The sequence below is a fragment of the Pezoporus flaviventris genome, unplaced genomic scaffold (genome assembly GCF_033815535.1).
Source record: "Pezoporus flaviventris isolate CSIRO_AGI_PZ_B2104156 unplaced genomic scaffold, CSIRO_AGI_Pfla_v1 ptg000006l, whole genome shotgun sequence".
NCBI classification, from domain to species: domain Eukaryota; kingdom Metazoa; phylum Chordata; class Aves; order Psittaciformes; family Psittacidae; genus Pezoporus; species Pezoporus flaviventris.
Genome location: NW_026892554.1, coordinates 20,849,207 through 20,864,700, shown reverse-complemented (window position 1 = coordinate 20,864,700; position 15,494 = coordinate 20,849,207). Strand labels below are relative to the sequence as shown.

At 51.5% G+C, this 15,494-nt stretch overlaps 1 long non-coding RNA gene across 4 annotated transcripts in view; it reads left to right on the top strand.

Moving 5' to 3' along the window:
- The window catches only part of LOC133266189 (uncharacterized), a 41,473-nt gene extending 25,979 nt beyond the window's left edge, over positions 1–15,494 (top strand). For 2 of the 4 annotated variants that reach the window (XR_009742277.1, XR_009742278.1), the window contains exons 2-4: positions 9,018–9,249; positions 9,331–9,424; positions 12,628–14,456. This is a non-coding gene — a long non-coding RNA (uncharacterized LOC133266189). Of the gene's footprint in view, positions 1–7,931; positions 8,692–9,017; positions 9,250–9,330; positions 9,425–12,627; positions 14,457–15,300 lie in introns of those variants that run through there. The other 2 variants (XR_009742280.1, XR_009742279.1) reach the window with 2 other exon arrangements.

Here is a 15,494-nt window from a genome sequence, read left to right as displayed (position 1 = left end):
AAAGGGCTGGCCATGAAGCATCACGAGGTCTTGCAGGGACAGAAGCAGATGCAGAGAGAAGCTTTCTAGTGGTTGCAGTTGCATTAGGGAGCAGATCTGGGGAGTGAAATGCTTGGTGCTATATGCACCAAATATATGGGGTGCTGTATTGCTGTATGCATGTTGGGGTGATTTCCTTGGAATTAGCCTGGTCTGGCCCCATAGCTTGGAACGTTCAATGGCAGCTGCGACATGCTGTGTGGGTCTCTGGAGCTCAACTTGTGTTTGGGCTTGTGTGAATGGAATCCAGTCCTGCAGTGTGGGCCTAAAGGTACTGAGTGAGGAAGGTCAGGGGAGTCACCTCAACCAGGCTGTGCTGCTCCAAGCTAAACCAAAGGCTGACAGAGGTGTAGAAGAGGCTGCAGGAAGCTGGTCGAACCAGGAAAAAGATAATGGAAGTTTTATTAAAGGCCAAGAAAGCAGGCTGTACGTGTCCAGATTAGTGACAGTGAATGAGAACATGCACAGCCTGTTTTGTTGTTTTTATAGCATGTTCCCTCTGTTCCAGGGCAGCAACACTTTGCAATTAGGAAGTTGCTTGTTTCACGATGACAGTTGCTGCTGCCCCCGAGGAAAGGGATGGCACTGTCTGAGCAGACTTTGGATCCACTGAGAAAACTTGGAACTTCACCTGAGATCCAAGTGGAAAAGTTGCCTGGTTCCCACTGAGGACTTGGGATTTAGGAGCCGAGGGATGGTGTGATGTGTGGGGCAAAGAGAGTGGTGAGAAGCACGGTTCACCCACTAGCTGTGACACTAGTGTCCATCTCAGCTTGGCAGGAAGATGTACAGGTAAGATCAGCTTATTCTTTGCAATGTGTTCACTTATTTTAATCTAGAAAATCACTCTTTGCATCATACTGCCAGAGTCTTGAGTGTTCCCTTCAAACAGAAGATGGATTTTCACTCCTGACAGCTCAGTTTGCAAAAGCAAGGCAGAGGTGGAAAAAGACCCTTTTGTGTCAGCGTGATGATTGATCACTTCTTATTGTTGCTCAGATGCCAGGTCCGGGTTTGAGAGAGAAAACTAATATGCTTATTTTATGGAGTTACTTTAGGAGGGAGCCCTGAAGGAGGAATGCAGAGTGCTGGAAGACAGGGCTGGAGAGATCACACAGGAACCAGCAGAACAAAAGCCGCCTCTGTTAGAGATCTGGGAGTTGGTGTTGGATGAAGCGGGGCCTCCCGCTGTTCCCTGCTCGCTGTTGCCGTGGCCGGGCTGGCATCACTGTGCAAGGGGGAAATGCAGGCAAGAGCTAATCTATCGAAACAGAAGGACAGACTTAGCTGGAGAAGATGAGCATGCTGAGCTGGTTTCTGCTCTGCTACACCCTGAAACCTCACTGATAGCTGCACAGCTCCCCAGCTGTAACTGGGAGCAGACAGGGGTTCTTTATGCATTTTCTCCAGAGCCAGGCTGGTGAGGATTTGGTGAGGACTGGAGAAACTGATACTGAGATTTTCAGCTCGGCAGGGGGGAGTCTGTGTTTGCTTAATTTGGGAAGAGACAGCCATATAACTTACAGTACTTAAAGCTTAGGCGGTGGAAGTATCCCCCTGAGCACAGTGTAAAGTTTGAGGCAGCTAGGAAAAGTCTTTCATGCTGCCCGAGCCTTCCTCCATTCTTCCAGAATCCCTGCTCCAAACAGTTTGTGCAAGAACTAGATTCCAGTCTGGTAATCTAGGCATGACAACAGCCCCGTTTAGTCTGACAGCCTGTGTATTTTCTCACAGAAGGTGACTTAAAGAGCCTTCTGACAACCAGCTCATCTCATCATTTCACCCAGCTCTCTGACAAACGTGGTCCAGCATGGAACACCCTTCACTGCTCTGTCTGTCCTGTTCTATTTCAAGGTTCCATTTCTGATTGCTGCCTTTTGCAGTTGTCTTGGAGGAGGCATCCTGATACCCAAAAGCCCTCTCCCACAACCGCCTTTCCCCGTGGGCAGTGCCTGTAGCAGTAATCAGATCGTGCCTCAGTCATGTCTTCAATAAGCCAACAGCCTTGGGCCCCTGCCTTTCCACAGCTCCTTCCTTGGAGCTGTTTCAAGCTCCATGGCCCTTCTTTGGCTTTGCCTGAATCTCTTCTGTGTTTTCTCTTTATGAAGGAAGGGGCATAGCCTGAACCCCAGGGGGGGTTTGGATGGAGCTGAGGACCAATTCCTTCCCCAGAGGGTGCTCAGGCATTGGAACAGGCTGCCCAGGGCAGGGCTGCAGTCACCGTCCCTGCAAGTGTTCACACAGCGTGGAGACGAGGCCTCAGTGCCATGGGTTAGGGGTGGCCTTGGCAGGGCTGGGAACGGTTGGACTGGAGGAGCTGAAAGGGCTTTTCCAGCCTGGTTGATTCTGTGATTCTATGATCCTATGAACACGGCTTCCCAGCAGCTTCTCACCAGAGCTGCGTGAGAAGGAGCTCTTCCTGCTGGGGTCTGTGATTGCCCTTTCTGGACATCAAGGGGTTAGAGGAGGCCCTTTATGACAGAGCTCCGTGGTGTCCTCTAAGTCCTTTTCAAGGCAGCATGCTGTATGTGTAACCTGCGTTTCTGGTTTCCAGTGGCTTGCCTTGCGTTGGACTTTTTCAGTCGTGTTTCACTGGAGTGTGGCCAACTCTCAGTTAGTTCAGATCACTGGGTATTGATAGCTCCTTGGTTCCCTGCTGGCATATGCAGACTTGGCCACAGCAAGGATTTTCACAGCATCATTTAGATCATTGATAAAAACAGGGAATAAAAAGGTACTGGGAGTTTCACTCTTCTTTTATCCCAGCTATTTTTACCCGGTGTAATATTGCTCTACATTTATTCAGTCGTGGCTATTGGAACATCCAGTAAATATGCTTTTGAAGAATAGCCAGTTTCCAGCAGTGCTTTCCACCCTAAATGTATATTCCCAGAGCATTATGCCGGCAACTGAGGTTAAGGCTTGGGAAAAGAGAACAGTTAAATGCACAGGGGTGTGCGGCACTGTCTGGTGCCGGGTTGTTTGCACAAGTGTAAGCAGACCTTGCCCTGCGGCATTGAGGCAACTCGCCGTTTGTAGATCAGCATTAAACTCCATGGCCTTCGGAGGGCCAGCAGAAGGTTCTCCCATGCACTCTGCAGCAGTTTCTGGGCTGGAGACACCGTGGTTGTGGAAGAACTTTTGTTCCCGGCCTCACTGTCCAGGAACCTGCTCCTGGGCTGAAGCTCACCACAGTAATGCGACTTTGCCTCATGCCATGGGGTGCAGAGGAAGTGACAGCCACGCTGGGTGTTTCCCTTGTGGTGGTGCCCACCTCATTAAACAGCATTGCCACACGTTTTGAATGTTTCTTTTCAGCTACCAACTTAGATCTCAGCGGGGTGCAGGCTGCTCTCACTGCCGTGAAGCCACCTGGATCTGCAGCCTTATCCAGAGCCAGTCCGGGTGTGCGCAGGTAAGTGTCAGTGTTCCCAGTGCGCAGAGGAGGCCATGGAGATGCTGCGAGGGCTGGAGCAGCTCTGCTCTGGAGCCAGGATGAGAGAGCTGGGCTGGGGCAGCCTGGACAAGAGAAGGCTCCTGAAGGGGAGACCTGAGAGCAGCAACAGTGCCTGAAGGGGCTGCAGGAAACCTGGAGAGGGGCTTGGGACAAGGGATGTAGGGACAGGCCAAGGGGAATGGCTTTAACCTGCCAGAGGGGAGACTGAGATGAGCTCTTAGGCAGAAGCTCTTCCCTGTGAGGGTGCTGAGGCGCTGGCACAGGGTGCCCAGAGAAGCTGTGGCTGCCCCATCCCTGGCAGTGTTCAAGGCCAGGTTGGACACAGGGGCTTGGAGCAAGCTGCTCTAGTGGAAGGGGTCCCTGCCCGTGGCAGGGGTTGGGAATGGATGAGCTTTAAGCTCCCTCCAACACAAGTCTTGGATTCTATGTTTCTGTGCCCTGTTCTGCAGTGCTCAGGCTGTCTCTGAAACTAATGGGGTTTCAGGCTCTATCAGCTGTGAACAGGGAAGGCCCTGATGTAGCAGAAAGACACCACCCTCCTTACATTTTATGGGTTGCTCAGGACCTCCAACGGATGTATCCCAGGGGCTCATTTAGGGGCTTATGAGGTTACGGGGGTTGCAAACCCAGGAAATTGTTCATAAATATCCCTTTCACCCTTTAAATCTAGACTCAGAGCCACTACCTCCTGGCCTTGGGAGGGGTTGGCATGCTGGGATCTGCACCTTTTGCAGAGCTTCCTAAGAGGAGTGGTGTCACTGCTGCAGGTCGGGATGAGGGCAGCTCCCCTGCCAGCAGCCGCGTAGGAAATCTCTCTACAGAAATGCCTCTCAAAATCTCAGAACTGCTCAGCGTGCTCCAGCCAAATACCCCCGGGCAGAGCAGGAGGGATATTGGTGGTGTGCAGAGCCTGGTCTTCAGGTACCCAGGACCTGGAGCATCAGGCGTGTTTGTACCTCTGGGGAGAGAGGTACAGGGAAGCAGGGCAGCCTTCAGCACGGTAACAGGAGCTCTCTGCTGCAGGGCTGAAGGCAGAACCGTCGTCATTAGAAGAAGGGTTGTGGCTGGGGAGCTGTGCCCATGCAAGACAAATAGGAGTCCCTTTTGGCAGGAACTGGGGAGTGCATCTGATTGTATGCAGTTACAGCTTCATTTCAAGCCTATTGCTCGTGGCATACAGGCACGAGCCTCCCTCCGCTCAGTGCAGCCAGGGGAAGCTTTGGGCCGCCTATCCCCCATCTCTGCTTTTCCTTATTGTTTTTATAGCCATAAATAAGAATTTTATTGGCTTTATTCATGTCCTATCAGAGGCCAAATCACATCTGGTGATACAGCAATTCGGGGAATGCTGACCTAGTGAGACCCAGTGGAGCAAGAGGTGCTGAGGAAGGTCTCCATTCCCCACTCCCATCCCTCACTGCCCTTTTAGTTATCTTCCCAGCCAAAATAGGATGTGTATCCCCACCTCACCCTTGCTGCCTTGAAACCTCGCTGGGTTTCAAAGCTCCTGTGGTTGGAAGGCATTTGAGAAAACATCTAGGGCACGGAGGATAGGGGCAGGAGGAGATGGGGTGTCCTGGAAGCTGCTCCTGTGCAGTGCCCAGCCAGTGTGAGAGGGACACACACAGCAGGGCAGAGATGCTCAACTCCTCCTCCTCCCTCGTGCCTCTGGATTTGCGCTTATGGACTTGGAACTTAGGCGTAAACATGCAGGGATCCTTCCTGCAGGGGTTTGGTAGCGTTTCCTGCAGGTTAGGAGATTATAAGGTCTAGCAGAAGACGGAATAGAGAGGAACACACTTTATTTACTTGAGTGCATATTGGACTCCTAATAAAATTGAGGTGTAACAAGCCAGAGGCAGGTTTTGTTCCATTCTGAGGTGAGCCCGTGTGCAGCTGCTCAGCAGGTCCAGCAGGTTCCCTGTCAGATCCCTGGGCTCCCATAGCGGATCCATGGAGCCCCCTTTCCCCATAGGGGCCCGCCCTGCTTTCTCCCCCAGGTGTGGGTGGCTTGCTCTGTGCTGAACTGTGCTCCCTGCCTTTTCCCAGCTCCCTATCTCCTAGATTCAAGCTGCAGCCGCACAGGGCAGTTCCTCCCTCTTCCCTGCTAGGGTCTTCTCCCCACATTCGGGTCTTGTTTTGCTGACCACCTCCATGGGAAGTTCCCTCCTGCTCCTGTGGCATTCTCGTCCCTCTGGGTCACTGTCCTCTCCCAGACCAGCTGCTGTTATGTGCTCTTCTGCCCACATCTCCTCCTCGCGCTCTGCAGCCCCCCTGCAAGCTCTTCCCATACCTCTACCTTGAGACAGCATCTCACCAAGGCCACTTTGTCACAGCGCCCGAGGGGCCTTTGCATGTGAAGAGCAGAGCGGGCTCCCCCTTCCTCCTGCCCAGAAGTGGAGCTCCTGGGAGAGCAGATAGCCAGGGCAGATGGGGTACAGCTTCTTCCTCCTGTGCCAGAGCCCAGCTGGGCTTGGGCTTGGCTGTCGTCCTTGGAATAGCAAACCCTGCTGTGAAACAAGGCCAAACCCCTCGTAGCCCTCAGTGATCCAGGTGCCTCCAGCCTGGTGCCATCCTGGCCATTTCTGGAGCATTCAGTCTCCCCAGATGCCCTGTCAGGTGTGCAGAGCGGGTATCTGCTTGTCCTCAACTCCAGATCTGCAGTGAGAGATACAGATGATTTAGAGACAGGGTCCTGGGCAACGTGCCTGATCAGATGCCCACTCGTGTGAGCAGATGCCATGAGTGGGAGCTGAAGCATCATAATCCAGCCCATAATGTTCTTTTAAAGACATTTCAGCAGCTCAGTGAACTTTCCACGTGTGTTTTCTACACACACACCCACACCCCCCTTTGCTTTCATGGTCATTTAAAACAAGTGAGCAGAGCAGAGCAGTGTGATAGCCACCAGTTCACTCCCTCCCCGTGGTATCCCCATCACTTGGTGATTCAATGGCAGCAGGGGGAACATTTGTCGAAAGGGGGGTGGGAGCTTCCCACGGGGATGACAGCTCGCAAACCAGGACCCCTGAGCACCTAAGAGGAAATACGTGCCTTGGGTTTGCCTTTGAAATCCCATGGATGTGGTGGATGGAGCACCAGAGTCCAGCCTTGGAACGGGAGCGGCCACCCCCATCCCCGTTCCCATTGCATGCATGTCTCAGTGCCCTCGCTGTTCTGGCGTTGTCAAGTGGGGATGAAGGCCGGTGTTGGGGATACATTTCACGCTGCTGTGCAAACCCAGTGTGAGATGAGGAATTCAGGCCCTTGGACGAGGAGACAAGAGTGGATTTTCCCATAATGGAGCAAAGCAGGCAGATCAGAGCCTGCCATTTTCTCCTCAGCGCTCCCCACTTCCCTAGGAAGTTCAAAGGAGCCAAGCTTTTAAACTGGCAGAGAGAAGTCCTTTGTGTTTATTTGAACCCCCACACAAATCCTTTTGGATCCTTATTTTTTGCGTTGTTCTCCCAACCTCTCCCTTGGAGGGTGACTTTCCCGGCTCTCCCCTGTTTGAGCTGCTGGGACTGCAGAGGTGGCGGAGGAGAATGCCACTGGTTTATGTGTTTGTGAACAAGTAATAGAGGTACCACGTTTCACTGGAAACCCATGTAAAAAGCGCCCCAGGAGGGCAAAAAGTGACAAGGAACCAGATTGTTCAGCAGTGCAGAGCTTTTGCTGTCCTGCAGGAAAACACAACGTGGGGGACTGCTTATTCATCAGCAGCAGTAAATAATGGGTGCTCACCTTGAGCTCTCCTTCAAGCCACTTCTCCCCAGCCTTGGTGCTAGCAGAGAAAGGAAACAGGTCCTGGAGCCTGGATGACAAACTGGGGGTTTATGGCTGTTTAGCTCTTTGTTTTCTCCCCGAAAAGCTCTGTTTTCATTGCTTGGTCTTTGTCTTCGCCAGCATCAAAAGCCTGGCCTGCATTCTGCCAGTCTGACACTGAAAATTAGTCCTGAGCCATTTGCCTGAACCTGTCAGCCCCACATCAGAGCCCACACATTGTGTATGCAGGTGCTTTGGCCTGGGAAGGACGCGTCATGCGCGTTACTCATTTAATACCTGCATAATCTCATCTCTCACAACAGCACCCTCAGCAGTTTCTCTTACCCCTCGTGCAGTCCCTCGGGATGTGTTTCCATCCCTGTGCTAGGAGGAGCTATTGGCTCACCCAGCGCCGGGGTGAACGGCTCCACATTCCCTTCTAGAGGAATGACTGCCTGCCCTGTGAGCCCATAGCCTCTTCACTGGGGTCAGACCCAAGAGCTGTCCCGGGAGTCTCCAGCACGTGCCTTGCCGTCACAGGTTCACAGCATCCCTCTGCATGCAGGTTTCCACGGTGCCCTCAAGCTGAGCCTGAGCCTGGAGGCACAGAGGTTACAGAGCTCTTCCCTCCCAGCCATCTGCACTCCAAAGTCACCCCATCCTATATAATTTTCCAGTGGGGAAGAGATGGGCCGGGCAGTGTGGATGCACCGTGCGCCTTGGATGTCCCAACAAGCCATGAGTGGCCGAGACCTGCCGAAGCGTGTTGACCAGGAGAGCTGGAGGCAGCGGCTTCCTAAAACCTGTGCTTTCCCTAACACCTTCAGAAAGTTTCCTGCACAAAAACGATTCAGGAAACACATTTCCAGGCTGTCAGTGCGACGCATTCATCACTCCCCTGCATATGCACCAGATTGTTAATGCTTCGGGCCAAATACCGTGTCTTTTTTTAATGCCTACAAAACGTGGAACGTGTTGCTGGCTTTGTACTCATAATAATTATAAAAGTAACGGGAGTAGCTGCATTCCTATAGGCTGGAAATGGCCAGGCACAAACAAACCCCATGATTCATTGTTGCAATTAATGCTTGAGCTTGTACCTGTGATTCATTAGTCTGGCGATAGCAAAAGAGCAGGGTGAGAATTAAGGGAGATAAGTGCCGGCTGTTGAGATGGTTTGAGTGCTGTTTAGTGCTCCCTCCTCGGGCTGCCTCTGCCCCTTCAGTTAAAGGCACTGATAGACCCATAGGCAGGTGGTGCAGGGTATTTATATAACAGTGCTCAGTACAAAACTTCAAACTTAAATTCCCATGCAGGTCTCTAAATAGAACTTTGAAATGTCAGAGATGCTGAGAAGAATGCTGGCACCGGAGGAGCTGCCATCAGCGAGAGGCAATAGCAGCCAGATTTATGCTGGGCTAAATACGCAGGTGACTTTTCAGCTCTGGTGTTGGCGGGAGCCTGGAATGCTCTCGTGGACGTATTTTGTGTGGTGGGAGGCAGAGAAACCAACAGGAACACGTGCTGCAGATTTGTGCACCTGGAGGTGGCGGTTGCTGGTCCCTATGGAATACAGCTGCTGTGATCCAATGCCAACAATAGGTTTAGGTGTAATGGCTGCAGGGGGCCAGGGCAGGAGCTGTGGGGCTTTAAGCAGAACCCAGTGTGCTGTTCCCCCATGGTGCTGTGTCCACAGCACGGCACATGGCAGATGATACTGGTGTAGGGATGGCACCTCGATGTTTCCTCCTCACAGGTACCACCAAGCATAGCTGCGAAGGGATAGGGTATGGAGAATAGAGCATTGACAAATGCAGCCTGTTGAGATGCTGATGGGGAGAAGGAGGATGAGAGTTGTTCCACTGAGACCTGCCCAGGGGAATGCTCTCCATGGAAAGGGCTTTGGACCCTTTCCTGGAGCATCACATCAGTGCAGGGCTGCAGTCTGCCTCTCTTAAATGACCTTTTGCTGACTTTGATCTCACAAGGTATTTCTCCCTCCTCCTCCCACCCTCCTTTTCCTCCAGGTGTACCCCTCAGTGAGGAACAGCTTTGTTCTGTTTTTACAGGTGACTTTGATGGGTGAGATGGAGCAGGGGCAGCTCCCAAGAGCCTGCAAGTTCCTATGAAGCACAAACCACTCTGTAGCACCGACCTTCTAAGGTGAGTCCTGTTGGCAAAGTTTCTCCTCCAGGTTTTATCCATCACTCTTTCTGCTGGCTCATTACCTTTCCCTTCTGCATATTTGTGCCTCCCAACACCCCAATTCATTTCCCCAGATGCAGCAGCTATTGACCGGGTGATATAGATGGGGTTTAACCAGTCCTCCCGCTGGCTGCTCCTGAAGCGCTGACGAGGCCGATTTGTCTGTTCACCCATCAATCTGAAAGCACATGCAAAGTTCTAGCTCAGCTGACTCAATTGTTAGAGCTGCAACCCCAATGGCTTTGTAAATAAAATAGTTTAATCTCATGGGGTATGCCTGGGAGAGAGTGGAATAAATACATCAATATGTAAATAGACCCACGGAGGAGGATGAACTGGGACTTTGCAAAACTGATAAAGCATCTTAGGAGACGTGTTGTCACTGCACTTCTTGCATATTCTGATGAAGCAGACAGCAGTGCTGGGTTGCAGGAGAGGAAGGGAGGGAGGAAGCAGTGTGGGCACGAGCGCACCGTGACCGAAATCCTTGTATGGATTGATTTGACTGAAATGTATTCCGAGGCTGGTCTAATTGCTACTTTAGTCTCAGGCTTTGATTCTCCTCTTGTTTTCGCATCTTTGCTGCTGAGTCTTTCCTGCATTTCAAGCAGCCCAATTGGGGGCAGAGTCCAGGCCTGAACCTCTGCTAGACCAGAAGAGACGACGCCTGTCTTTACTGAACCCTTCCACAAAGCAAAGAGGGCACAAGTGAAGGGCAGTGAAGGTCAGACTTGTTCTGGATGGGTCTCCATAGGCACAGCCTTTACTTTCTCCTGCTCTGTGCAGCCCCGTTGCACTTCCACCGCACAAGTGGAAATACTGAGGTTCAGTTCACGAGCAGCAGCTCCACCTCGGGCACTTCTCTGCTGATTTCCAGGGCAAGGAGAGGAGGAGAAACCTCCCCCTGCATTGTCTGGGCACTGCCTCCCTTTCTGCAGGCTGAGCTCCAGCCCTTGTTTTGCAGCGCGCCACGGGGAGTTTTATCACCTTCCACAATGAAATCTGTCACCTTCAAGCTGCTTTATTGTGATCTGGGGACTTGTGCCCTGTCCGCTGTCACCCGGCGCAGGGCTCCTGCCTTCCTCCCCGCACCATCGCTAGCATCTATCGACCAGGCTCCTCGCTGCAACCAGCGGCGGCAACTTCAGGGACCACATTCATACTTGTGTTCTCACTGGGATCAGGCCATTAATTGAGCTGCTTTCTTTCTCTTTGCCTCCTTCTGTGCATCTCAATCCCCCTTTTCTGAGGCTTTGCCTCCCCTCGCAGCCCGCTCCAATGTGGGGAATAAAACCCAATCAGACATGCAGCGTAGCCGGTATTCCGGAGGTGATCCCGTATTTTAAAGGGGAATAAATACACGTTTTAAACCACGATACCCTCGTGTTGCATCAGTTGGGAAGATACAGATGTTTGAATCAGATTAACTGCGTATCTTCTCTTGGAGAAAGCAGTACCAGTAAGCTTGGGGCACCCCTTCAGCAGCTGTGGCTTGGGTGGCACAGTGTGGTGGTGTGGGAGGCTGGCAAGTTTGGCGTGCCAGGATGAGATAAACTGACTTTAGGAATCTGCTTTTATTATATGCTAAGTTCAGAACACTCCTGCTTTCCTGTAGCTTCTATTGTAGATGCCTTTTTGCTTTAGGGAGTCAGTAGTTTCATTTGGAATGCAGTTCTGTACATTTGCATACACATTTGGACAGGCTAATTAAAAACTTACCGTCAGAGTTGGTTTTGTGCTAACAATGGCTCTACAAAACGTTTGTAACTCTTTGCAAGTGTCTGCTTTGGTGCAGAAATCTGAACTTTCTGGCAAATCATGTGGTCAGATCTTCAAGGTTTAGCTTTTCAATGAATAATCAGAACCTGCAATAACAGATTTGAACAAAAAAGGTGTTCATTGGAGTTTCTCCACAGGGAAAAAATCTATAACATGTATTATTAAATATGAAGAGGCTTATGTCTTGTGTTTCATTGTGCTAGAGCTTATAATAGCCCTTCAGAAGCTTGAAATGGGGTTTCTTTCATTAAAACACCGCGTTCCCCTGCTGCATTCATTACAGGCAGCATATTGGCAGGTGCCTGTGCCGGGCAGGCCTGGCCTGGAGGGCTGATCCCGACCCTCTCCATCAGCGCCAAGGGTTATTTCATAAGCAGTGGAAATGCTCGTTTCCAAAGTGGATGTGGAGGGGACGGCAGCAATGGACGTGGGAGGAGCAGCAAAGAGGGAGCTGCATTTTCTTGGTGGCATTTTTATACATCTGCCTCCTGAGCAGCTAAGAGGGAACTGAGAGAGGTCCCTGGGGACGAAGGGGGTAGTTGAGGATGGGTGCAGCTCTTGCCCAGCTCTCCCTCTAGGCAGTGCTCTTAACTCTGACCTGTGCAAGTCCCTGCCTCTTATGCATGTGGATGTCTTAGGGAGCGTTAGTGCTCCAGGCCTGGGAATACAAGGATTTCCAGCACCACCAGCAAGGAGCTGCAGGAAAAATCTCATTAGTCTGCATCCCTTCAACTGTTGCATTCGCCAGAAGTGGGACGTGCAGGCCAGTGCTTCAAAGCGTTGCTTTGGCATCCAAGCAGTCTTGGAATGAAGAAATGCTTCATGTTTTCATTCCCCATGACTGAGTTCCAGCATCCAAAATGGGATTACCAGAAGTGAAATGCAGTTGAATTTTGCCTCTGCTGATGTTCATCAGCTGCTGTTCCAGCTCTGGGTCCCTGGAGAGCTCTCTAGTCTGATATTCATAGGATCCCAGACTGGTTTGGGTTGGAAGGGACCTTAAAGCTCATCCAGTTCCAACCCCTGCCACGGGCAGGGACACCTTCCCCTAGAGCAGCTTGCTCCAAGCCCCTGTGTCCAACCTGGCCTTGAACACTGCCAGGGATGGGGCAGCCACAGCTTCTCTGGGCACCCTGTGCCAGCGCCTCAGCACCCTCACAGGGAAGAGCTTCTGCCTAAGAGCTCATCTCAGTCTCCTCTCCTTAATAATCCTGTCCTAAGCCGAGGCAGCCAACTACCATACCCAACTGCAGAGGTTTTGTGACAAGGCAATGCAAACCTTTCCTCCAGCACACACAAATGTGTTCTGCAAGATAAAAATAAGCAGTAATGAAAATATTGTACTCTTCTGCTTTCCCTGTGTTTTTTCCTCTTTGCTTCAGGAAAGCAGGAAGAGGCAGGAAAGGATTGACTCTGTCCTGCCGAGGGCTTTTCCGAAGATGCCTGCTGGGAACGCTGGCTGTATGTTTCTCTTTAGGAAGTCGCTCTTTTGATTTTCTCACTGCCTCGCCTGTCACGCTGAGGTGCCTGGAGAAGGATTTGCTGATGAAATCCATTCTCCCTTGAGATTCTGCTCGTCCCATCTTGATCAACTTTTAATTCTTGCTTTCTAATAACACCCAGGGACGGTGTTTTATGGCTTTATGAGGATTTGGTGATTGAAGTTCATCTGTGCTTGCAGGAGACCAGTAACCTCATTTCATTTTTGACAGAGCGTCGGGGGAAGAGCTCTGTACCCTTCGCCCTTCTTGGTCATGTATAAATGAAAGAGAAAGTAAAGCGGATATAATGTGTCCAGACCTGTCAGCCCGGCTCCCTTGTCCTCTCTCACCACACTGGTGAACTTCTGACACTGTTTCTCTCCCGCCTGGCACATGGGCACGTGTTTGAAGGACACCGTTGGCTCATTTTTGATATCCTTCCATGATCTTGCTTTTATTCTTGGTTCTGCACACCAGCGGCTGGGATGGTTGGAAGTAGCTGCTCTAAGCTGGCGTGGGAGTAGATTGCTTAAGCATTACCTCACAGAGTCAATGTAAATTGAGAGCAGATAAGACTTGGACCCCAAATGCCTTTTTTTGACCCATTACTGTCTTCTTCCCAGTTCCATTCTCTCTGCTCTTTCTGATTTTGAGCAGGTTCAAGAGGAATGGGACTCCTGGTTCACGCTCAAACCAACCTTATCTGCGGTACCCAAAGGCATACACACAGGTACCCACCACTGGCAAAGGATTTGTCAGTAAAAGAAATGCTGGAGGAAGAATGCCCACAGTGATGAATTGAGAGACAATGCACAAAATCCTGGCCCCAGATAACCTGGTAATATCATTCACCAAACTGTGACTCTGTTCTCGTAGAGAAACGGCATTTCCCTTTACAAATCCATTTTCTCTCCTTAGGAGAAAGGACATTTAGAGCATCTCTAGTGAAAGGGAGAAGGTGGAAGAGGCTGTGAGGACGCCGTGCTTCCTACACTGGTCCACAGATTCTAAACACAGGTTTGGTTATTTCTGATAGATGCTTATTTTTCCTCTCTGTTTTTTGCTTTCAAATATGTGCTTGTGTTCTCAATGAAGAACAGCTGAGAGATCAGGCAAATGGCTTAAGAATTCAGCGGGCTGTAAGCTATTTGGATTTAAAATAGTGCCTGGGAGAGAGCTTTTTACACTGCCTCGCTAAACAATCCTCCTTCTGTCACCATCTGAGGTTGCCATCCTTTGTTCCTCACATGTCGCCTTCCCTCTAACTCTCCAGAGCCTCCAAGGGAAGCAGGAGAAGGGCTAACGAGGGTTTTTCTTTTTCATTTTTAAATCCCCCCAAGTCCTTCTTTAACGCAGCCCCCCCCCCCCGGCCATCTGCCTTTGTTTCAGTTGTGCTTCTTGGCTTTGTTTCTTCAGCATTACCCCCTCCTTGTCCCTTTGCAGGGCCCTGTTAAACACTGTGGGAGAGCTGTGCAGAGGCAGCTCAGCATCCCTGGCCTCAGCCACAGCACTTGTAGCACCAGAGCCTGCTCGTCTGACTGTGGCCAGAGCCATCCCTGCTGCCTTTTTTGCTTCCCTTTCCCATGGCAGGGGGTTGGAACTGGATGAGCTTAAGGTGCTTTTCAACCCAAACCATTCTATCATTCTGCTTGCAAAAGCAAAGCTGGGGCTGCTCTGCTGGGGGAGCAGGGTGCTGGCATCAGGCACAACAAACCGGGCACCCCACTGCTTGCCCCGCTGCTCCCCAGCCAAGGCAGGGGAGGGAATCGCTGTCCCACCACGCTCAAGGCCTCCGCTGCCTCCCCTTCACGCGCAGGCAGGCGGTGGAAGAAGGGTCCCATCACGCTCCGGTCCCCCCTGATTCCCCCTGCAGACGCAGACGGGCAGGAGGGTGGTGGTGTCCGGGGCTGACAGCTCATCCTTTTGCCCCTGATTTGCAGGGGATCGAGAAGAGGGCTGTGCCAAATGGATGGGCTCAGCTCCACGCACACAGGTGAGATGAGGCAGCCAGGGGGCCCTGACACCTTTTCATCACAGCCCTGGATCCACGGGAGCTGTGAGCAGGACCCATGTGCCACCCTCAGCTGCCGGTCACCCTCTGCGTCCTGCCAGGGGCAATCTGCCTGCAGGACACACAGGCTCAGCTTCTGGAGCGTTTCTAAAGCTATTTTTGTTCCCCAAGTCCTGTCGCTGGTTTTGCTGACCTCAGCAGGCTCCACCTTTTCCAAATGTTTCTGACGTTTCTCATGGAGCAATCTCTTCACATTGCAGACAAGGATTCTGCTGACTTCGGTTTGGCTTCTGTTTCCCATTGGATGGGCTCCTCTCTTGATGGGGGAATGCCTCAAGCCAAAGAAGAGAGGGGAAAAAAACCCCAGCCCCTGAGCTAACTGAAAACAGGCCCAAAGGGAAGCGCTTTCCAGCCGCATTGCTTCTCGCCGGCTGGCTTCTGTTCTGCGCTTGGGGACGTGCCAGCCTTCGGTGCCTCCATGCTTTTGATTCCTGTTTACCCCCGGCAACATGATTGTCTATAATTACATATAATCTCCCCCTTGTTTACTCTTCTTCCTCCAGGTCTGAACACAAGCACGATGGCAACTCTCTGCTCAGGCTGCCGAGGCTCCCGCTCCCAACTGCATCCTCCACCTTCTCTTGCAGAAGTAACAAAGACGTTTGGTTTCCTCCCAGCCCTTCTCCCTCCCCCTCGCTGGCACTGGCGTTATTTAAGCAGAATGTGGAAACAATTTGCAGGAAAGTGAACAATGCAA